Source organism: Antechinus flavipes, chromosome 2, assembly GCF_016432865.1.
Source record: "Antechinus flavipes isolate AdamAnt ecotype Samford, QLD, Australia chromosome 2, AdamAnt_v2, whole genome shotgun sequence".
Taxonomy (NCBI): Eukaryota; Metazoa; Chordata; class Mammalia; order Dasyuromorphia; family Dasyuridae; genus Antechinus; species Antechinus flavipes.
In genome coordinates, this window is record NC_067399.1 from 518,172,204 (window position 1) to 518,196,562 (window position 24,359).

Sequence of the window (24,359 nt, forward strand, 5' to 3'; positions counted from 1 at the left end):
TTTCTGATTTTATCTTTGTCTCTTTGACTAGTTTCTCTGTCTGACTGTGTGATTCTTTCTGTTATGTTTGTTGCTGTTCTGTCTCTGACTCCTTTTTTCTATCTTTAACTTTTTCTCTCTGTGTCTTTGACTGTCTTTCTATGTCTCTGTCTCTCTATCTCTGTCTTTGTGTGTGTTTCTTTGTCTCTGTCTCTCTCTTTCTCTCTATCTTTCCCTCTCTTAATCTCTCTCTCTCTCTCTCTCTCTCTCTCTCTCTCTCTCTCTCCTTTTCTCTCTCTTCCCTTCTCTCTCTTCTCTCTCTCTCTGTCTCTCTGTCTCTCTGTCTGTCTGTCTCTCTCTGTCTCTCTGTCTCTCCCTCTGTCTCTGTTTCTCTCTCTCTCTATCTCTCTCTCTGTCTCTCTCTCTGTCTCTCTCTCTTTCTCTTTCTCTCTCTCTCTCTGTGTCTTTGTCTGTCTATCTCTCTGTCTCTCTGACTCTGTTTCTGTCTCTCTCTCTCTTTGTCTCTCACTCTGTGTGTCTTTCTCTGTCTCTCCCTCTCTTTGTCTCTCTCTATCTCTGTCTCTCCCTCTCTTTGTCTCTCTCTATCTCTGTCTCTCACTGTCTTCCTTTGACTTACACACACACACACACACACACATTCAACAGTCAAAAAATGACCTTCTCTTCTTTTGAACATTCATAACAAATTGTTCTTCTGTTCACTTATTACATTCTCTTTTGTTTAAGAGTAATATATGTTTGTATACCCAGTTAGGCAGTAGATAATGGGCAGCTGTGGAATTTTGCAAGACCTGCCCTTAACATATACTAGCTGCTCACCTGAGGGCAGGTGACTTAGCTTCTGGAGCCTCATCAAACCCTCCAAGATGAGCTATAAATGAATTATAAGTCTGGGAATTCACCATGCTGATGACTCACAGCTTCACTTTCCCTACTCCCTATCTGCGCTCAGTGGATGATAAGCTCCTTGAAGTCAGGGACTGCCTCTTATTTAACCTTATACTTCAAGAGTGTCTAATATAAATGTAACACAGGAGGGGGCTGATAAAATTTTTGCTATTTAAGCATCTTGTGACCTACAAGAAAGGGTTAAGTAGGAATGAGACGGTGAAGAATAGTGCAGTTCTATCACCCTGGTGGGATTAAAAATAAGATGTGTCCTCCTGCCAATGTCCCACTCAGAGAGAAACCAGCAGTCTCCGTCTTGCCCTTCTCTAAAGCAGCAGTGAGTCAACTGCTATTTAGAGTGAGACAAGGCCTGAGGTTATACATTTACTTTTGGCTCAGACAACCTGGACTAATTCTGAATCATCCTTTGTGGTTGGGTCATCTTGATGAAACTGAATTAGTGGGAGAAAACAAAAAAAGGAGAAAAATCCTTGTTTTCTTCAGTGCTAATTTCTACCATGTTAAATATGGCTGTCCTAGCCAATGATCATGGAGTCTGGTGTCTATGATTAGCCATTTAACTGTGTGGTAATTGCGAGCTAAATAGAGCAGTGTTTACAACAAACCCCTCAGTTAGGAGAGGGAGGCTTCCTCCAATTACCTTCTATGAAAGTGGAATAAATAAAAATTTGCTTTGGAGAAGAGCCCTTCAAGAAAATTATACATAGATGATTGGGAATTCTCTCCTTTGCCTATGGACTAGGTCCCCTGCAGTAATGGCAATGTAATTGTAGTGATGGTCTGTAATATTTTATATCTTACTACTATTTATCCAAACCGTATGGTACATCACTTTGTTCTTTATTAAAGGTAACGATGTCTGCTTCTGACCGTTATAAATTTCACCTTGACAAGCCTGTGACAGGACAGTATGATGAGTGATGATCTCCCAGAATATAAGCAGGCCTGAGATCATTAAAGATAGGGTCCTGGCAGCATAGAAATCATAGATAAGGTTGGCTTGTCCTCCGGACATTCTGGCCTCTAGCCAGAGCAGTACCATTCTATGCTGTGATACGTCCTTGTCTTTAACCGTTCTAAAATGTCTGGGCACCCCTCCCATACCTCCAGGCCCTACAATGGATAGAGTGCTTGAAGTCAGGAAGACCTGAGTTCAAATGTGACCTCAAATATCTTACTAGTTGACTATTACTTAACCTCTATCTGCCTCAGTTTCCCTATCTGTAAAATAGGTTTAATAATAGCCTTTACTTTGTAAGTCTGTGTTCTAAATTTTAGAAAAAAAAATAGTCTTTGCCTTCCAAAGTTATTGTAAAGATCAAATGAGATAATAATTTAAAATAATATATGTCTGTGTGTGTACAAAAATACACGTATATTTATGCCTGTATCTGTGTATGTGTATGTTTATTATCATAATCTGCTATTAAAGAGATAGCGTGGCAGTGATGTTAAGGATGTATGGGAGGTGCCAAGAGATTAGAAGCAGAAAGACCAGTTAGGTCAAAGAGGAAGGGGAAAAGCATTTAAATAGCACTTAGTATGCACTAGGCACTCTGCTAAATGCCTTTATAAAAATCATATGTATATATACTTATATATAATAATATAAAAGTATATACACATGTTTATATATGTGTATGTGTGTGTATATATGTATATATACATATACATACATACATATATATATATATATATCTTTCCCCTGTCCATATTCTAGAACCAGGCAGGAAAAGATTTATACCCTTGAAACCAATCAGGTCATTTACATGAAAAATTCTCCAAATCAGGAATGCTTCTTAAGACCTTGGGTCTGGAATATTGCTTAAAGACACTTGAAAAAAACAATCTCTTCCAGAGTCTTCTCCATATTTAGAATAAAATGAAGCTAAGCAAAGCTATGCCTGAGGAAAGTTAACTTCGTGCAAGCAGTTTTGCTATCTCCTGTTTGGCAAGAGGAAAAAGATGTTTTTAAGACTTCCCAAACGTTGAAAGGCAGTATTTGTTTTTGCAAAAAAGCTGATGCAACCTCATTACCTTTTTTTGCTCCTACTGCCTAACACATAGTTCACTACCTGAACTCATCTAGGATGCTCCTAACTGGGACAGCTGGTGGCCCTGGTTAGAGTACTGGCCCTGGAATTAGGACGACCCGGATTCAAACCTGACCCAACTGTATGATTCTGGGGAAATCATTTAACTTTGATATGCCTCAGTTTCCTCAAAAGATGTAATAAATAGTGTAAAATCGTGTTGTAAAATAGTGGTGATAATATTGGTACCTCCTGGCAGAGTCGTTATGGGGAACAATTGAGATAATTGTAGAGCACGCAGGTGCTCTACAAATGCACATTCCTTTCTTGTCTTCCCAATGGTCTTTCTGCCTCTAATCTCTTTACCTTCTCCAATACATCCTTCACATCACTGCTGCACTATGTCCTTGATGACATGATGTCATGATACTCCCTGTTCAGAAACCTTCAGTAACTTCTCATTGACTCATTGCCTACTGAATTAAGTTCAAAATCTTTACCTTGACATTCAAGCCCTATATAGTCTGGGTCCCGGTAGGAGTATGCTGGCAAATGTTTAATAATCTCATCTCTGGAAGGAAAAAAAAAATGTGTATGCCCGATACTTTTAGGTTTAATTTGTATTTTTTCATTTTTCTCCATTACTTTCTTAAATATAGACAATTGACAGAAACAATAAATCAAACTCTAATTTGTAGCTTTTGCTGATTCCTGATGCTCACAATAATTATTTAATAAAGATCTGACTCTAGTTTATCTTTTCAGCCTTAATTCACATCTTCCATTTTTCCCATTCCATATTCCAGGCACTACTCATTGTTCCAAGATCCCTTTCTCACCTGTTTCCCTGTACTTTCCTCCATTCCTAAAAATTAACTCCCTTCACATCTTTACCTGTTGAAATCTTTACCTTCATTCAAGGCTCATTTCAGGTGCCATTTTCTTCCTGGTTATGCTGGCTAGAAATGATCGCCTCTTCTTCAACTCTCTTTTGCCACTTTATTTATGGTAGATTGGTAGATATATTCTAAATTGTAAAATGGTTATTTGTGTACAGGTCTTATAACTATACATTTAGATTTTAAGTCCCTCAAGGATATGGACTATGAGATTTTCTGTCTTTATGTCTTCAGTACCTAGCACAAAATAACAGCATAGCTTGTACATAATAACTACTTGATACATGAAAATATACTAAACTTAAATACACTAGAATGGAATGGACAAGCAATAGAACAGAATAAATAATTGTTGTTGTTTAATCAATTGGTCATATTTAACTCTTTGCGAGCCTATTTGGGATTTTCTTGGCAAAGATACTGGAGTTTTACTATTTCCTTTTCCAGATGAGGAAACTAAGGATTAAGGATATGCCCAAGGTCACACACAGCAAGTGACTGAGGTCACATTTGAACTTAGATCCTGCTGATTGCTTGGCAGCACCTAGCTACACCTATAAAATAAATAATAGAATTCAATATTCCCAATTTTCCTTCCTTGTTGGGGCAATGGGCAGAAATACTTTTGCTTTAATCTGTTATTCTAATTCATTTGCTCCTTTTTAGACTCTAGTCCCAGAATAAAATTGCTGTTCTGAAACTAATAGGTCTAACACATGACTCCCAAGTTAAAAATTTCTACATATATGCCTCTCAGGAATAATGTGAATGCTCCCAAGACAAGGACTCCCAAAATAAAGATGAGTTGTTTATAAATACATTTTCCTGCTTTTATTAAATGTTCCGCTTATATACATTTTAAAGATGAATCATTTACAGGTCTGTGCACACTGTCTCTTGCCCTGTGGAAGAAAAGTTGCTAAAAACCTTATGATGGAAAAACAGAATAGTGTATCCATGGGCGAAGTGATTTTGTGGGTTTTTTCCCTCATTCTTTACTGTTATATCAAAATGAATTTAGTTCAGTTTATACCTTAAGAACATACTATGAAAAACCCCTCAAACACATGGCAAAAAGAAATAATGTACAAGTCATGGGCTATATAAAACAAGGGATGATGACTAAACTATCAGAAACGAAGAAAGGGATGAACTTGGAGAGCTACAATGATCAGTGTTTGAAGCTACAATCCAAGAGAGAATTTGGGACTAGGGAAGAGGATGGGAAAGATAAAGACAGTGAGATAGAGAGGGAGATTGATGGAGGGGAAGGAGGAGGGAGAGACAGAGATAGAGGGGGAAAGGAAGGATAAAGAAATAAAGAGGGAGGAGGGAAAGAGAGTGTGTGTGTGAGAGAAGCAAGGGAACAGGGAGAGGGAAGAAGACAGACAGAGGGAGAGGAAGAGAGAATAAAGGAGAGATGGAGAGAGAATTGTCATGACAGTAGAGTCATCAAGCAGAGGAGGAGTTCAAGTCAAGTGGCACACAATAGTGGGCAAACATGAACAATTACTAGAAAGAGTATAAAGTGATGGGATGAGCTAAGGTAAGAAAAGGAGAGTGAAAGACTGAGAGCATGATTCAGAGCTATACACTGAGTGACAGGATCCTTCACTCAGCATACTCCAACAAAGATTTGATGGAGCAGGATTTTGCCAAACACACTATCTTTTCTTTTTCAAAGGAGTAAATAAATGAGACGTTGAGACTGATATGGAGTTAGAGATTGTCACAACCCAGAAAACTAAAATTATATAGATAGCAAGATTGCCTACATGTTCTTTCTGGCCCCAAATACCAGAGCCATATCAGTATTGTGAAGTCCCAGGTTACTCTCTAAGAGAAGAAGGAAGAAAAGAATTTCCCTTTTATTTCCCCACTTACTAGTATTTTATTTTTTCAATTAATATAAAGTTAGTTTTCAACATTCATTTTTGCAAGATTTTGAATTACAAATTTTTTCTCCCTCCCTTCCTCCTTTCTTCCTCCCCAAAATAACAAGCTATCCAATATAGGTTATACATGTGGAGTAATTTTAATTATTCCCACATTAGTCATGTTGTGAAAGAAGAATCAGAACAAAAGAGGAAAATAATAATAAGAAAAAAAAACATTTTTTAGAAGTAAAAATAATATGCTTCATTCAATCTACATTCAGTCTCCATAGTTCTTTCTCTAAATGCAGATGACATTTTCTATCTCAAATTGATTGAAATTGTCTTGGATCACTGTACTGTTGAGAAGACTGACCATTACACAATGCTGCTGTTACTATATCCAATATTCTCCTGATTCTGCTCACTTCACTCAGCAGCAGTTCATGTAAGTCTTTCCAAGTTTTTCTGAAATCTACTTGCTTATCATTTCTTATAATACAATAGTATTTCATTACATTCATCACAACTTATTCAGCCATTTCCCAATTGAAGGATGTTCATTCAATATCCAAGTCTTTGCCACAACAAAAAAAAAAAAAAAAAAAAACTGCTATAAATATTTTTATATATGTGGATCCTTTCCCCTTTTTTATGATCTCTTTGGGATACAGTGGTGTTGCTGGATCAAAGGATATACAAAGTTTGATTGCCCTTTAAGCAGAGTTTCAAATTGCTCTCTGGAGTAGTTGAAGCAGTTCAAAACTCCACCAACATTATGCACTAGTGTCCCAATTTTTCCATATCTTCTCCAACATTTATAACTTTCTTTTTCTCTCATCTTAGCTGACCTGAGCAGGGAGAGGTAATACCTTAGACTTGTTTTAATTTGCATTTTCCTCATAATAGTAATTTAGAGATTTTTTTAATTTGACTATAGATATCTTTAATTTATTCATCTGAAAACTACTTGTTCATATCATTTGACCACTTATTAACTGGAGAATGACTTGTATTCCTATAAATTGGACTTGATTCTCACTATATATTTGAGAAATGAGGTCTTTATCAGAAATACTGGTTGTAAAAATTGCTTACCAATTTCTATTTTCCTTCTAATCTTGGTTGCATTGGTTTTATTTGTACAAAAACTTTTTTTATTGAATGTAATCAAAATTATCCAATTTGTATTTCATACTGTTCTCTATTTCTTGTTTGGACATAAATTCCTCGTTTCTTCAATGATCTGACAGGTAAACTATTCCTTGATCTCCTAATTTGTTTATAGTGTCACCTTTTATATCTAAATTATGAATTTATTTTGACCTTCATTTTGGCATGTGTCACATGTTGGTCTATGCTGAGTTTCTGACATACAATTTTCTAATTTTTCCATCAGTTTTTGTCAATTGGTGAATTCTTATATCAGAAGCAGGAGCCTTTAGGTTTATCAAACTGTAGATCACTATAGCCTATTACAACTATATCTTGGGTACCTAATCTATTCTACTGACCCACCACTCTGTTTCTTAGCTAGTACCAAATGGCTTTGATGACTGCCACTTTGTAATACATTTTTATATCTGGTACAGATAGGCCATCTTCCTTTGCATTTCTTTCATTAATTCACTTGATAATCTTAACCTTTTTTTCTTCCAGGTGAATTTTGTTATTATCTTTTTGGCTCTGTAAAATATTTTTGGCAATTCAATTGGTATAGCACTGAATAAATAAATTCATTTAGGTTGATTTGTCCTTTTTGTTATATTAGTTCAGCCTATCTATGGGCAGTCAATATTTTTCCAATTATTTAGAACTGACTTTATTTGTGAGAAAAGTATTTTGTAATTGAAGTCATATAGTTCCTGAGTTTATCTTGACAGAAAGACACCCAAATATTTTATATTGTCTACAATTATTTTAAAATGGAATTTCTCTTTCTTTTTCTTACTTTTTTTTCTTACTGTTTTTTGTCTTGTAATAAATTACTACAATCTCTTTGCTAATATTTTATTGAAGATTATTGCAACAATATTCATTAGGGAAATTGGTCTGTAATTTTGTTTCTCTGTTTTGGTTCTTTCCAGTTTAGGATCAGCACCATGTTTGTTTCATAAAAGGAATTTGTCAGTACTCCTTATTCACTTATTTTTTTCCAAATAGTTTATGTAGCATTAAAATTAATTGTTCTTTAAGTATTTGGTAGAATTCACTTGTAAATCTATCTGACCCTGTATATTTTTCTTAGGGCATCTCTTTGGGATAGCTTTTCTTATCTTTTAAGTGATGACTTGTCCAATTTCTTTCTTTTTCTTTTTTTTATTAAAGCTTTTTCTTTTCAAAACATATACATGGATAGTTTTTCAACATTGACCCTTGCAAAAACTTGTGCTCCAAATTTCCTCCCCTTCTTCTCAACCGCTCCCCTACATGACTAGTAATCCAATATATTAAACACATGCAATCTTTCTATACATATTTCTACAATTATTGTGCTGCACAAGAAAAATCAGATCAAAAAGGAAAAAAAGATAACAAAAATGAAATGCAAGCAAAAAAAATAATAACAAAAAGAGTGAAAATACTATGTTGTAATCCACACTCAATACCCACAGTCCTCTTTCTGGATACAGATGGCTCCCTTCATCACAAGACTATCGGAACTGGCCTGAAACATCTCATTGTTGAAAAAAGCCATGTCCAACAGAACTGATCATCATATAATCTTGTTGCTGTATACAATGATGCCCTGGTTCTGCTCATTTCACTCAGCATCAGTTCATTTAAGTCTCTCTAGGACTCTCTGAAATCATCCTGCTGATCATTTCTTATAAAACAATAATATTCCATAATATTCATATACCATAACTTATTTAGCCATTCTCCAACTGATGGGCAAACCCCCACAGTTTTCCAAAGGTCATTTAGTCCATTTCCTTCAAGACTGTTTCTTCTTGAACCCAGGTTTATCTCATGTTAATGAAACTTCAAGGAAAGAATATCTTCGCTAACCTCCAATAGCTTAGTATTGTAGAAGTCCTTTCTTTTAAACAGTTTTTGTTTCCAATTCTTGCCACTACAAAAAGGGCTGCCACAAACATTCATGCACATGTGGATCCCTTCCCCTCCTTTAAGATCTCTTTAGGATACAAACCCAGAAATATTTCTGGATCAAAGGGTGTGTACCGTTTGATAGCCCTTTGGGCATAGTTCCAAATAGCTCTCCAGAATGGTTGGATCAGTCCACAATGCCACTAACAATATATTAGTGTTCCACTTTCACCACATCCCCTCCAACATTTGTCATTATCTTTTCCTGTCATCTTACCCAATCTGAGAGGTGTGTTGTGGTACATCAGAGTTGTCTTCATTTATATTTCTCTAATCAATAGTGACTTTTCATATGGCTGAAAGGGTTTCAATTTCTTCATCTGAACATTGTCTTCATATCCTTTGAACATTTATCAGTTGGAGAATGACTTGAATTCATATAAATTTGAATCAATTCTCTAGGTATTTTAGAAATGAGATCTTTATCAGAACCCTTAAATGTCAAAATTTTTCCCAATTTATTGCTTCTCTTCTAATCTTGTCTGCATTGGTTTTGTTTGTACAAAAAATTTTTAACTTGATGTAATCAAAATTATATATTTTGTATTCAATAATGTACCCCAATTCTTTGGCCAAAAATTCCTTCGTTCTCCACAGATCTGAGAGGTAAACTATCCTTTGTTCCTCTAATTTGCTTATGATATCACCCTTTATGTCTAAATCATGAACTCATTTCAACCTTATCCTGGTATATGGTGTTAGGTGTGGATCAATGCCTAGTTTCTGCCATATTGATTTCCCATTTTCCTATCACTTTTTGTCAAATAATGAATTTTTATCCCAAAAGCTGGGGTCTTTGGGTTTATCAAACACTAGATTACTATAGTCATTTATTACTTTGTCCTGTGAACCTAACTTATTTCACTGATCAGGTACTCTATTTATTTAGCCAGTAACGAATGAATTTGATGATTGCTACTTTATAATACAGTTTTATGTCCAGTAGTGATTGCTAGGCCACCTTCATTTGCATTTTTTTTCATTAATACCCTTCAAATTCTTGACCCTTTTTTCTTCCAGATGAACTTTGTCATTATTTTTTCTAGATCTGTAAACTAATTTGGGGGAGTTTGATTAGTATGGCGTTGAAAAAGAAGATTAATTTAGGTAGTATTCAATTTCTTTTTCAAAAATGGATTTATTTAAGAATTTTATTTTCTCTTCTGTTAATTTCGGAAATTTATATTTTTGTAAATATTCATACATTTCACTTACATGTCAGATTTATTGGCATACAGTTGGTCAAAATAGTTCCTAATTATTGCTTTAAATTTTTCTTCATTGGTAGTGAATTAACTCTTTTCATTTTGGGATATTGGTCATTTGACTTTCTTCCTTCTTTTTTCTAATGAAATTAACCAAAGCTTATTTATTTTATTGGTTGTTTTCATAAAACCAAATCTTAGCCTTACTTATTAATTTAATAGTTTTCAATTTTATTAATCCTTTGATTTTCAGAATTTCTAATCTGGTATTTAATTGGAGGAATTAATTTGCTCTTTTTCTAACTTTTTTAGTTGTATGTCCAATTCACTCATCTCTTCTTTCTCTCTTTTATTCATGTATTAGAGATATAAAATTTCTCTTAAAAACTACTTCAACAGTATCCCATAAGTCTTTGTATATTATCTCATTATTGTCATTCTCATGAATGAAATTGATTGTTTCTATGAATGATTTCTTGTTTGACTCATTCTTTAGGATTAAATGATTTTGCTTCCAATTAATTTTTGGCCCATTTTTCCATGGCCTTTTATTACATGTAATTTTTATTGCATCATGATTTTAAAAGTATGAATTTAATATTTCTGCCTTTCTGCATTTAATTGAATTTCTATGTCCTAATATATGGTCAATTTTTGGGTAGGTTCTAGATACCACTGAGTAAAAAGTATATTCCTTCTATCCCTATTCAGTTTTCAAAAACAGAAAGCTTCATGAATTTGCGTGCCATGCCTGTGGAGTAGCCGTGCTATTCTTCTCTGTATCATTTCAATTTTAGTATATGTGCTGCTGAAGAAGCATTCCTTTGCCCTTTATAATCCTGTGGTTTATCAGATTAATATATCAACCTATGAACTGGAAAATTAGGGTCAAATACTTAATATTAATTGTGATGGCACAATGTATAGAATACCATCTCCAGATTAGGAAGAACTGAGTTCAGACCTGGAGACCCACAATTACTAGCTGTATGACCTTGAGCAAGTGACATAACCCCATTTGCCTCAATTCATCTGTAAAATAACCTGAAGAAAGAATTGGTAAATTATTACAGTGTCTCTACCCAGAAAACTCCTAATAGGGTTACAGTCAGACATAACTAAATTCATAAAGCAATAATAACAAAATTATAGTAGTTTTTCTGATACATAAAAGAGAATTCTGTATAACAGTTAATCACCATTTATTTATTAATCTAATATGAGCCAGGCACTGTGCTAGACACTAGGGACACAAATAAAAAAATGAAATATCTATATTTTCAAAAAGATTACATTATGAGGGGAAGACAACAAGTATATACCTGAGTATATAAAGAATAACTATAAGTAAATCAAAAAAAGTGAAAGATAAGGTGGGGGGAAGGCACTTGCATTTGGGAGGAGGGCAGAGATCAAAAGAAGTTTCATATAGATGGTACTTACTTTGTGTTTGAAGAAAAAGAGATTCTATGAGGCAGAAGTTTGGAGGGAGTGCATTCCACAATGAGAAATGACCTATTTAAAGGCATGCACCTAGAAGATTGGATATTGTGTTTAAGGAACAGAGAGGACTCATTTTATGGGTTACAGCATATGGGATGGGGAGTAAACTATGATGAGGCTGAAAAGAAGCCCATTTTAGTATAGAAATATACATAGATGTTTCATTACCCTTAATAATATTAATTTATTAATTCATGCAAGAAATTGAGATGTTTGTGCTGTCACAAGCAAAATAAGAAAACTATGAATTAGTTTAAAAAAAAAAAAACCCTAGAAAAAAGTAGGATGCCACAGACCCATTTCATTATCATGTTTCTAGCTAAAAACATAAGGTTCATGATTAATTCTGTTTACTTGTAGAAGTCTCTTTATTTTCTTGATTTTTAAAGCCGAAAATTTGGGGAAGGGGATAGATTCTGAAGGCAACTGCTCCTATCTACTCCCACTCTCCTCAAACGTCATTAATCTTTAAGATGCTCACCCCCTTCCGCTTGCTTACCAAAAAAGACAATGTGATTTCAGGCAAATCATTTAACCTCTGGGAATTTCTTTCATCATCTGTAAAATGAAAGTGTTGTGACATTCCACCAAAGATCCCTTCCAGCTCTGTGATTCTATGACTCATACAGAATCACACAGCAAGCTGGCCCCACATTAATTGGAATCAAGATCTCTTCATGTTTACATCCTTTCTTGTGCAAGTCCTTGGCACTTGGAGCAAAAATACTGCTTTTATAAATACACTCCCCCCCCCCCAACCTTTTCTAGACAGAAAAGAGAGAGGAAGATAAAATGTGTATGTAAAGGCCTTTCCCTTATAGAAGAAAGAAACCTCTTTCCTTTCAAATTTCAAATTTCAGTCAAACTGAGACCCATTAAAGACCTTCATAAAAGACCAAGGTCTTCCACTGCATCCAGGACTATCTCCAGTTATCCTGGGATACAAACATGTGCAAACACACACACACACACACATACGTGTGTATTATGTATATGTATATATGTGTGAATATATTTGTTTGTTTGTTTCATATATTACTATTAGAGCCAGATAGCTCCAGAGGAGAAAGTAAAGCTGACAACTTTGTACAGCCCTCCCCCCCAATTTAAATCCAATTCATTTGCATGGCATGGTACTACCTCCCTCATGTCTTGGTCCTTTTAAGAAAGAAGGACAAAAACAAACAAGTCAATTAAGTTTTGATAAATAAAGTTATTTCAAAATACCTTTTGCCCCAGAGTATAAGGGAAAAAACACTAAACAAATTAGTACAATACAGATAGTACAGATCGTTTCTTTACATCTTCTCAACAGATTAGAAGTATCTTAATGAGGTTGATAATCCCACTGTCAGTGACAGATAAAAGGAAAAGTCTATGAAACAACTGGGTGTGGTAGAACCATAGATGATTGATTTTATCTATTCCCTTTATTCCAAACAATGACAAGCAGTCTGTTGTTCCTTTAGGAAAGTACCTACTCCTTAAAGAAGTGTGGGCTGGAACCATAGAACCAATCTAAAATAGAAGGGAGAGCAGAAGGGTGGCATTTGAAGCATTTTCTTTACTTCAAAAAGCGTATGGGAATGGGGGGAGAAGTGTGACTTCATTATTTACCTTGAAACCTTTCTAGCTAAGATCAGAAGGCACACTATAATTACATGTTTTCTTCCAAAGCAGAAACCCAACAAAAAGAGAGTAATTTCGGTATAATTTAAAACATACCCTTTACTATTTTTAAATAAGTAAAAGGATTTTTTATATATCCCTATGTCTTCCTTTTTTTCTCCCCAACTTTTGCAGTTCCCTGTACACTTTAATGCTAATTTTGCTTTAATCTAGACTAATAATGTATACAAAGAATGGCTTCTACCCCTGAAGTAAAGTATGCTCCAGGTAAAATTATCAATATGTCTTTGCATGTGACAGAAAGGTACTAGAGTAAAAAGCATTCTAACTTTTCTGTTGTATTTAATCATTGTTGGCTAAACCTAGATTATAAACCAAAGTAAAACACTGAAGTGAAATCCATTCTTTCAGCCCAGGGAGAGGAAATGTTTCTAGACCTAAAGGAAGTATGGGACATCCTGGAAAAACAAGCCCAGATGCCAAGAGTCATAATGAACAGCTGAAGCCTACATTATTACTATGTGTATTATTTTAAATTAAATGTATGTATCCAGGGTTAGAAGGCACACAAATTTAAAATAAACATTCCTGGATTAATGTTTGTTTGAAAGGCACATCCATAAACAAATTTGGCATCTGTATAATTAGAAAGATGAAAATAAAGAAGTATCTGTACAAGGAGTCAGTATGTGAATTCAAGTCCTGATCTCGCCATTAACTGTGTGACATCACCCCTGAGCCTCAGTTTCCTCATCTCTAACTAGCATAGATGATCACCCCATAGATTTAAAGTTGAAAGGGACCTTAGTGAGCATCTGGTCTAAACTCTTCATTTTATAATGGCCAACTTCATCTTTCATATAGCCTACGTGATCTCCAAGACTTCTAATACTCCTAAATTTCCTTGATAACTTTTAAGTTCCTTTTTAGGTCTCTGAAATTCTGAAATGTAAGAAATACAAATATATTTTAATAGCACTTATAATTAGGCATATTTATTTTATAAATGACATTTATTTTCCAGAGCCTGAAGCAGAAAATTTCAGGCTAAAATATTCGTGTTATATAGCAACACCGAAGGTAAAAGGTGGTATTGCAGCCTACCTTTACATGTCCTGTAGTTACTATGAATTCTGAGGATATAAATAAAGGAGCTAAATTCAATGAACTGAGTACTGAGGCAGGGAAGAAATTTCTTTGACCTGGGAAAGGAGAGATAAAAAACAAGGCAGAGAAGAAACCCTCTAGTGACAAAGTGATAAAACTTATCCTTTCATCTGTACCTGTATTATGTCCTTAACCATTAAATTATTATTTATTTCTGGGCCTTATGTGATGGTGATCTGGATAGAAAGAAAATGATAAATTCAAACAAAGCTCATCATTGAAAGCCTGAGAGGCTTTCAAAAAAGGTTTTTGATAAGATAGGGAAGGGTATGAGAACTATATGTAGGACTTTGAGATTCAAGCTTGTTTTCACATGTAGGGAACTGAGACAACTAACAGCTGCTGTTTGAGCCAAGCTTTCTGATTACCACCAGATTTTGGGGGGCAAATGATCACTGATACTGCAATGGAATTGCTGGGTTCTCACAAAAAAAAAAGTCCAAAGTAGCTGGGACTGTGGATTGTAGCTGCAGCTACTCTAACATGCCCTAGAAGTTCCATTTCACTGTGCTTTAGGCCTTTCATGGCTGCACTCAGAAAACTGGGAAGATGCCCCTAAATCAGTTTGGGAAAATGTCCAGAGGCTGCATGTAGGAGCATCACTTTTTAAAATTGTATTTTTGTTATATTTAATTAACTTTTTATGTAAGTATATACATATGTATACATATATTTTTAAGTCCTGTGAATTTTAACCATTAAAAAAAAACAGTCCAGGTAGAGCTAGCCTTTGAACACCATCCACATGTGGAATCATTGGTTATAGCAAATGGAGAGGTTTTGAACACTGTGGATATGTTTGTTTACCTTGGCAGGATACTTTTCAGAGATGAACACATTGATAATGAGGCTGACACATGCATTGCCAGAGCTAGCTCAGTGTTTGGGAGGCTCCAAAGGAAAGTGTGGGAGAGCGGAAATATTGGGCTGCCTACCAAACTCAGGGTCTACAGAGCCTTGGTGCTGACCTCATTGCTGGGTGCATGTGAAATCTGCACAGAAAACTGAATTACTTCCATTTAAATTGTCTTAAGAAGATGCTGAAGATCACCTACAAAATCAGTTACTAGATTCCAAGGTCCTTTCTCAAACTAAACTGCCAAGCATTCAAAGTCTCTCTCAGAGGGCACAATCAGATGGCTGGCTTGTTTCAGTGTCCAATGAATGCTCACCCAAAAGACTATGAGCTCACATGGGTCAAGTGCTTAGATGATAGTGGAAAGAAGGGATACAAGGACATTCTCAAGGTCTCTCTGAAAAACTTAAGAACTCATTGTGTGACATGGGAGACAGGACCACCCAGCCTAGCATGTCCTCATGGGCAAAAGAAATGCACAATGTGCAAATTTGGAGCCATCTCTACCCAAAATGTTCACAGGACTTTGGGGGCCCAACTTGAGATGGGTATTTGTCTAATCAGTCACAGCTGGACACATTATAACATGGGGATGTCATTGTGATCATCTTGGAGAACTAAAAACAACCACCAACCATCTAGATATTTAGGAATCACACTTCCTATCTAAGAAAAAAATCACAAATAATGCTTTAAAATATGCAAAGCACTTCACATACATTAGCTCATTTAAGTCAACAACTCTATGAGGTGTATACCACAGTTATAATACCCCGTTTTAGAGTTTTGAGTAACTTTCCCATCTTAGGACATATTTGAACCCAATTCTTTATCATTCTATGCTTAGCACTCTGTCCATCAAATCATATTGCCTTTCTTCATCTAAGGGGGAAAACATCTGCTTATCTTTTTCTTAAGCTTCCATAGTAACAATTTTCAACAATCTATTACAGAAGTTGCTCACTTCTTGAAAATATATATACCTCTAATTTAATGGTAGAAATAAGTGGGAAAATATCATATGTTATAGAAACTAATTTTGTGAGAAACTTTGCTGTAACATACCTAATCCATAAATCAAGGGATGCCTGCAATTGAGTCACTAAATTAATTTAATATAACCAGTTAATAAGGATAACTTACAAGTATGTATATATGTACTTTATGATAACAATATGTTTTATATACACAAGTATATCAGGAATAAGGTATAATAATAAGAAACTAACCTGTTTCTATTCGTTCTTTCCTTTTTTCTTCCATAGATTTTTGACTGGTCACCAAACCCAGGCTCCTACAAGGTAAGACCTATTTTTCTTATTTCTCAATTGAATAATGAAGTTGCTATACTTTTTGTTGTTGTTTATTCCTATACCTATATTATCATTGCTCTTGGGAGAAAATCCTTTCTGATGATGAAGATCTGCAACTCACTGTCAGAGAAAATTGTCTGAGGTACTTGGATAAGTGACTTGCCCGAAGTCACACAGCCTGTATGTGTCAAAGAAAGGACTTGAACTCAGTTCTTCCTGATTCAGAGGTTTGTTCTCTATTGCTATACTGCCTTGACTTTTGCCTTTTTTTTTTCCCCGTTACGGCCTTTCACTGAACCCCACATATATTAGCATGACCTTCGGAAGATGCTCAGAGTTGGAGGTTTTGTCTGTGGTATTTGTCAAGTGAGGAGCCAGGCAAATAAAACCTGAGTCCAGGGATTCCTAAGTGAGAGCCAGAGAGAGGAGACAGCTTTTTGTCTTTGGGTTTCCAGCCTGATTAGCCCCTTTATGAGGCAGAGGACAGCATGTCTCTGAAGCTGGATCACATGAGACACATCCTTTGTGAGCTTCTATGGCAGGACACTACATCGTCCTCAAAGCCTTTTCTGGGAAGGGAAGAAAAAGTGGTTTACGCCTGCCTCCCAGGCCTGCTGCCCCACTTCCCACATCAGGGACTCCAACAGAAATCCGATGAAGATTTTACAGAGGTCTTCTCACCACCAGCTCAATTAACCAAGTTGCTCAACTTTCCAATAGTATCAGTCAAACACTGTGATTGAGGGAGCCCTAATCTCATTAAGAAAGACAATAGGAACACTCTCCTATCTTGTTAGGAAATCGGTTTCATTTGATGGGAGACATCTGCTTTGTAAATTCAGGAAGGCTTTTTTTTTTTTTCTTTTCTAATTTTTTTTTTTTTTTTAGGATCTAGTTATAAGAACTTCCCAGGTCTAAATAGAAACACAATAGAAAATAGAAACAGGGGACTCCTCTCCCCATTTCCAATGCTTTTTTTTTTTTTTTTATGCATTCAGGACTGAAGGTACAAATTCTATACTAAATATCCCAGGAATAGTTACCCCCTCCCCACCAAATGCAAGTAACTGTCAATTAAGGAATGGAGGCATGGGAGGAGGAAAAAGGATAGGAAACTACCAAACAGGCCCTGGATGCCCCCAAAATATATCATTGTGGTTACAGTCTTTGCTGGTCATAGAGAGGAGGGAAGCCAGTGATTATAGTACGGGCTCTAAACCCTAATGATTCCTTGGATACATTTCAAGGGGCCTATTGATTTGGGGGGTAGATTATATCTTTTTTCTCCACCACTTTCTAACTGAAAATTAGCTTTTAAAATATGTGTATATATACATATGTACATATATATGTATATGCATGTATCCTAAGAAGAGAAATCTATTGGCTTCATTAGACTGTCAAAAATGACATTACAAAAGGTTAAGAACTCTTGAGCTAGAAAATGATTGTGGCTACGGCAATTTTACCATCATGTTTATCAATTCAAAATGAATTCTAATTTGCTGTTTTCTGCTACTGCTTAAGCCATCTGCAATAAGGAATTTTAGGACCTCAAAAAATTTGCATCAGATTCGTTCTGTGTTATTGTTTTATTTTTTAAACTAAGAAAGACTTTATGGATGCAATAATTCTACTGAAATATAATTATCAACACAGATAATAATAACTGGCACTTGTATAATGTTTTAGAGTTTTCAAAGAGATCCACATATATTATCTCGTTCAAACTTCATGATGATGCAATAAGTTGGCAACAGGGTTATTAATATTCATGTTTGATAGAGATATTGGAACTCAGAGATTCAGTGATTTACCCACAGTTATAGAGCTAGAAACAGAATCTGGACCAAGGTTTGTTTTCCTGACTGTGGCCTGCTCCCTAATCTCTACTATTGCTCTCTCTGATTACCAGTTCCAGTGTTCTGATGAGAGGAGCCCTATCTGATTAATAGGTAGTGAAAGAATGCTGGGTATGGAACCAGAGGATTTGAGCTCAAATGTGGCCCCCTAACCTTTTATTACTTGTATAACTATGCCCAAGTCGCCTAATGTCTCAGGATCTCAGCTCCTTCCTCTTTTGGACTAGACCTCCAGGATCCCTTCTTGCTTTTATTTAAATGGTCCTTTTATTTAAATAAATAAATAAATCTCCCTGCACTGTAGTTATCTTGCTAAACATACAGTTCTGCAAATTAATGCCTTTGAATCATAAAAGCTACTTCAGATGAACAATTCTTTCAGCTCCTGACACTTTTTTAATTCTATAAATTGCAAACATGATTTGTATAGCAAATACTCTGCTCTTCTTAACCTGATTGTAATTGGAAGAACCTACCAGTATGTATTCCACAAGTCTGGCATATATGGAAGATGGAAACATAATTACAGTACAGACAATCTCATCTATGGTAATTACTGTTGTCTCCATCAATCCAATTAACCAGGATAGCTAACTCTGCTAAGCCACAGTTACAAAGCTTCCTAGTTAAATCCAAGCTTCTGTCTAGTTGGGGGAATTCAATTGCTAAAATATTAAAGAAATAGATAACAAATTGTGTTGTGAAGGTGACACTAGATCCCTACCACATTAGTCTTAGGAGAGGGATGTGAAGGTGACCGAGAGTTGCAGAAGGCTATAACAATGGAGCACAGGCTCTTGCAGGCATTATTACACTGGATAGGTCTCAAATATGTGTTAGATAGGTGTCATTCCCAAAACTGGTTTTCCTAAGGGGAGGAAATGACAACAGGAAGCTATCAAAATATATGGAGAGAGAGGGGAAAAGGAAAAAAAATGGGAAAAAACATTTAACTTATAGGATCATAGATAGGGAACTGGAAGAGACCTCTAGTCCATCCTCATTTTATAGTTAAGGAAATTGAGGCATTAGGAAGTTAAATGGCTTGCTTAAGGTTAAACAGATTGTAAAGATCAAAGGTGGCAATTTGAATACAACATTCCACAACTAGTGATCTTTTCATATTGTTCTTTGGAATAGTTACTTAAAAGGGAAAAAAGTTACTCATGGGTCAATTTCTTGTTAAGAAAACAAATCACCATAAATGTCTTTTGAAAGTTGAACAAAGCACAGTGGTAATCAGAAGCTATGTATTCTGATCTAGAATATGATCTAGAAAATAACCCACTGTTTCTTTCAGCCTTCCATGATTTGTTCTTATTTTTAAAGTATACTTTTTTTCCAACTTTCTCCCCAAACAGTGGCAGAATTGACCTGCCCGGAACATAAATTATTCTGGTTCATATGGTGATAGGAGGTGGAAGGTCATCAAAGAACTACATAAATCATAGCACAATGAGAAAAAACAATGTACTTTAAAAAGCAAATGCCAAGCCTCTATATGCATGATAGAACCAAGAAATTGATTTCCAGATCTGTGCCAAGTGTTGAAAGAAATGAGGGAAGGGGATGATGTGAATCAAAAAGTGGACCTAAAATAATTTGATTTCCCTGTTTGTATTTTTAGTAATTTTTTCTTTGGTTTGCTTTGCCAAAAAGCATAGTGTAATGTGGGAACTTTAAACAGATAGATGTGGGTGCTGTATGAGATAAACTGAGTAAAGATCTCACATGGGAATGTGACTTTGAACTATGCTCTAATTGTGACTTGAGACTTCACAACAAACAGGTGAGCGATACCTTAAAAGTTGCAGGTGTTCAATTGTCTTGGATGAACATTTCTCCTCCTGTTTCCCCCCACCTCTTAATTAGTATTTAAGTACATTTTTTAAAGGTGATGATGGCTTTGAGAATTCAGGTCACAGAATTTTCTCATCCAAGAATATCTGCTTGTACAACAGTTCTTTAGGGAAATTTAAATGAAGAGTTTGTTATTTACTAATATCCTTTTGTTTCTGGGATAGACTTCTGGGTTTAGTGTGTAAACCTGGATTCCCCCAACCAATGGGAGGAAAGGTGGAGGGGGAAGAGGACTTTTCAGGTCTATTTAATCTTGTGTTTTGTAGTTTGTGCTTTGCACTCTTCTACTGACACCTTGTCTATTGGGAGTTGCCCTTTCTCACCAAGATCATAATAAATCCCTTTTTTTGCTTTTCTACTTTGAGAATCTCTCATTTTAATTTGGTTAAGGGTCACTGTTCCACACAGTACTCACTTAACCCAATTTCATAGGGAGTAAGAAAAAGATAGGAATGTCATCTCTTTAGGTCTTAGCTGTTAATCATTGAGAAAGTATAGAGGGAAACTGATATCTCCCAAAAATGTCATTTTGCATCTCATTTTTTTTTATTTTAAATTTTATTTTATTTAATAATAACTTTGTATTGACAGAATCCATGCCAGGATAATTTTTTTTACAACATTATCCCTTGCACTCGCTTATGTTTCATTTTTTTCCCCTCCCTCCCGCCACCCCCCCACCCTAAGATGGCAAGCATTCTATATATGTTAAATATGTTGCAGTGTATCCTAGATACAATACATATTTGAAGAACCGAACAGTTCTCCTGTTGCACATGGAGAATTGGATTCAGAAGGTAAAAATAACTCAGGAAGAAAATCAAAAATGCAAATAGTTCACATTCATTTCCCAGTGTTCCTTCTTTGGGTGTAGCTGTTTCTGTCCATCATTTATCCATTGAAACTCAGTTAGGTCTCTTTGTCATAGAAATCCACTTCCATCAGAATATGTCCTCATACAATATCGTTGTTGAAGTGTATAATGATCTCCTGGTTCTGCTCATCTCATTTAGCATCAGTCCATGTAGGTCTCTCCAAGCCTCTCTGTATTCATCCTGCTGGTCATTCCTTACAGAGCAATAATATTCCATAACATTCATATACCACAATTTACCCAGCCATTCTCCAATTGATGGGCATCCATTCATTTTCCAGTTTCTGGCCACTACAAACAGGGCTGCCACAAACATTTTGGCACATACAGGTCTCTTTCCCTTTTTTAGTATCTCTTTGGGGTATAAGCCCAATAGAAACACTGCTGGATCAAAGGGTATACACAGTTTGATAACTTTTGGGGCATAATTCCAGATTGCTCTCTAGAATGGCTGGATTCATTCACAACTCCACCAACAATGCATCAGTGTCCCCGTTTTCCCGCATCCCCTCCAACATTCATCATTATTTTTTCCTGTCATCTTAGCCAATCTGACAGGTGTGTAGTGGTATCTCAAAGTTGTCTTAATTTGCATTTCTCTGATCAATAGTGATTTGGAACACTCTTTCATGTGAGTGGTAATAGTTTCAATTTCTTCATCTGAAAATTGTCTGTTCATATCCTTTGACCATTTATCAATTGGAGAATGGCTTGATTTTTTTATAAATTTGAGTCAGTTCTCTATATATTTTGGAAATGAGGCCTTTATCAGAACCTTTAATTGTAAAGATGTTTTCCCAGTTTGTTGCTTCCCTACTAATCTTGTTTGCATTCGTTCTGTTTGTACAAAGGCTTTTTAATTTGATATAATCAAAATTTTCTATTTTGTGATCGGTAATGGTCTCTAGTTCATCTTTGGTCACAAATTTCTTTCTCCTCCACAAGTCTGAGAGATAAACTATCCTATGTTCCTCTAATTTATTTATAATCTCGTTCTTTATGCCTAGGTCATGGACCCATTTTGATCTTATCTTGGCATATGGTGTTAAGTGTGGGTCCTTGCCTAATTTCTGCCATACTAATTTCCAGTTATCCCAGCAGTTTTTATCAAATAATGAAATCTTATCCCAAAAGTTAGGGGCTTTGGGTTTGTCAAACACTAGATTGCTATAGTTGACTATTCTGTCTTGTGAACCTAACCTTTTCCACTGATCAACTAATCTATTTCTTAGCCAATACCAAATGGTTTTGGTGACTGCTGCTTTATAATATAATTTTAGATCAGGTACAGCTAGACCACCTTCATTTGATTTTTTTTTCATTAATTCCCTTGAGATTCTCGACTTTTTATTGTTCCATATGAATTTTGTTGTTATTTTTTCTAAATCATTAAAATATTTTCTTGGAAGTCTGATTGGTATAGCACTAAATAAATAGATTACTTTAGGGAGTATTGTCATCTTTATTATATTCGCTCGGCCTATCCAAGAGCACTTAATATTTTTCCAATTATTTAAGTTTGACTTTATTTGTGTGAAAACTTTTTTGTAATTTTGCTCAAATAATTCCTGACTTTCCTTTGGTAGGTAGATTCCCAAATATTTTATGTTATCAACAGTTATTTTGAATGGAATTTCTCTTTGTATCTCTTGCTCTTGGATTTTGTTGGTGGTGTATAAGAATGCTGAGGATTTATGGGGATTTATTTTGTATCCTGCTACTTTGCTAAAATTATGAATTATTTCTAATAGCTTTTTAGTAGAATCTCTGGGGTTCTCTAGGTATACCATCATATCATCTGCAAAGAGTGATAGTTTGGTTTCCTCATTGCCTACTCTAATTCCTTTAATCTCTTTCTCGACTCTTATTGCAGAGGCTAGTGTTTCTATTGCATCTCATTTTTAAGTTTGACTTTTAAAGGAAATTATTTTTTAAAGTTAAGATGAGTTAAATTTTTGTTAATTTATGTTAATAATGATAATGAAAGAAAGAATGAATAAAGGAATGAATGACAGAATAAAAGCATTTTAAAGCATGTACTATGTACCAAGCAGTATGTTTAAAAAAAAAAAACACCTTCCTTAAAATCATTTTAATTGATAAAACCACATCCTTGTGGGAAACCAGGACTTTGATGGTGAAAACTTTGTTTCTAATTCTTCGGTACCTTTAGTAGCTGAGGAAACAGAGGTTTCATTCTCTTTAAAAGTAGTTATCATCAGGAATTTTACAAACAGAAAAATTTTTCCACATATAGTGATTGCTGGGGGTGGAATAGATGAAAGACAGGTGATCTGCAAGGCACTGTTCTTCAAGGGGCTTTAATCAAAGAGTCCTGAGCTATTACTCCTCGTGCCTCAAAGGAGGTGATGATGGAGAAGGTAACAGGGGGTTTGATAAACTATTTCTTGTCCCTCCCTCAGGATTCCTAGCTGAAATAAAAACGATGTTCTTTGTGATTGAGACTTCAGTAAAGGTTCACTCTAAAAAAATTAAATTAAATTACCTATGTGAATACCCTAATGAAATGACTTGGATATACCCTATAGTAAATTTCCTTTCTCCTGACCAGGACTGATCCAATTTCTGTTCTATCCATTTCTTCCTTTCAAGTGTGCCTCATTCACTCTCATCCTCATAAGATTTTCATTCTCTTTCCCCTTTTTTTGCAAAATTATCATTAGCAAATTTAGCACCCCAAGGAAAAAAAATTAAAACATGTCATGAAATCAAGTCTTTAAAGACAAATTCAATTTTGAGGAGAGAAAGGGAGATATTCTATTTCCCAAGACCCCATGGAAAAAGAAACTGAGATCTTAAGTCACTGAGAGACCATTGCTGGAGAAACTTTTGACCGACAGGCCCAATGGAAAGAAATTTACCTGAGATGGCCATTGCAAAAGAAGCAAGCTACATAGCTTGCTATTTGATTATTCTTATTGGCTATGCACTAAGCTCAATTTTTTTCTATGCTATCAATGAAGTAAAAATTTCATAAATGCCCTTTTGTGCCTTAAAGCAAATCCATGATTGGTCATGTCTTGTTACAGCTCTGACTTTGCCTCTTTATCAGTCCAAGAGAAGCTTCATTTTTTGAGCCCAATAAGAGTGTCAGGAAATGAAGTCAACATCCGTCTAGAAGCATGGTGACCATAAGATGATAAAGATGATGACAGCAACTGGCATTTTATATAGCAATTTATGATTTAAAAAAATGTTTTACATGCATTATCTCATCTGGACATTTTTCTCATCACAATCTCA

The 24,359-nt window shown here is 35.3% G+C and overlaps 1 protein-coding gene and 1 non-coding gene across 2 annotated transcripts in view; one reads left to right on the forward strand and one right to left on the reverse strand.

Moving 5' to 3' along the window:
• Window positions 1-24,359, forward strand: part of SEMA6D (semaphorin 6D) — a 544,855-nt gene that overhangs the window by 278,285 nt on the left and 242,211 nt on the right. The window contains exon 2 of the mRNA XM_051980589.1: window positions 16,452-16,487. The gene's annotated coding sequence lies outside the window, so the exon portion shown is untranslated. The remainder of the gene's footprint in view (window positions 1-16,451; window positions 16,488-24,359) is intronic.
• Window positions 10,746-10,851, reverse strand: LOC127552581 (U6 spliceosomal RNA). Its single transcript, XR_007951451.1, has one exon. It is a non-coding gene; the product is annotated as a U6 spliceosomal RNA (small nuclear RNA).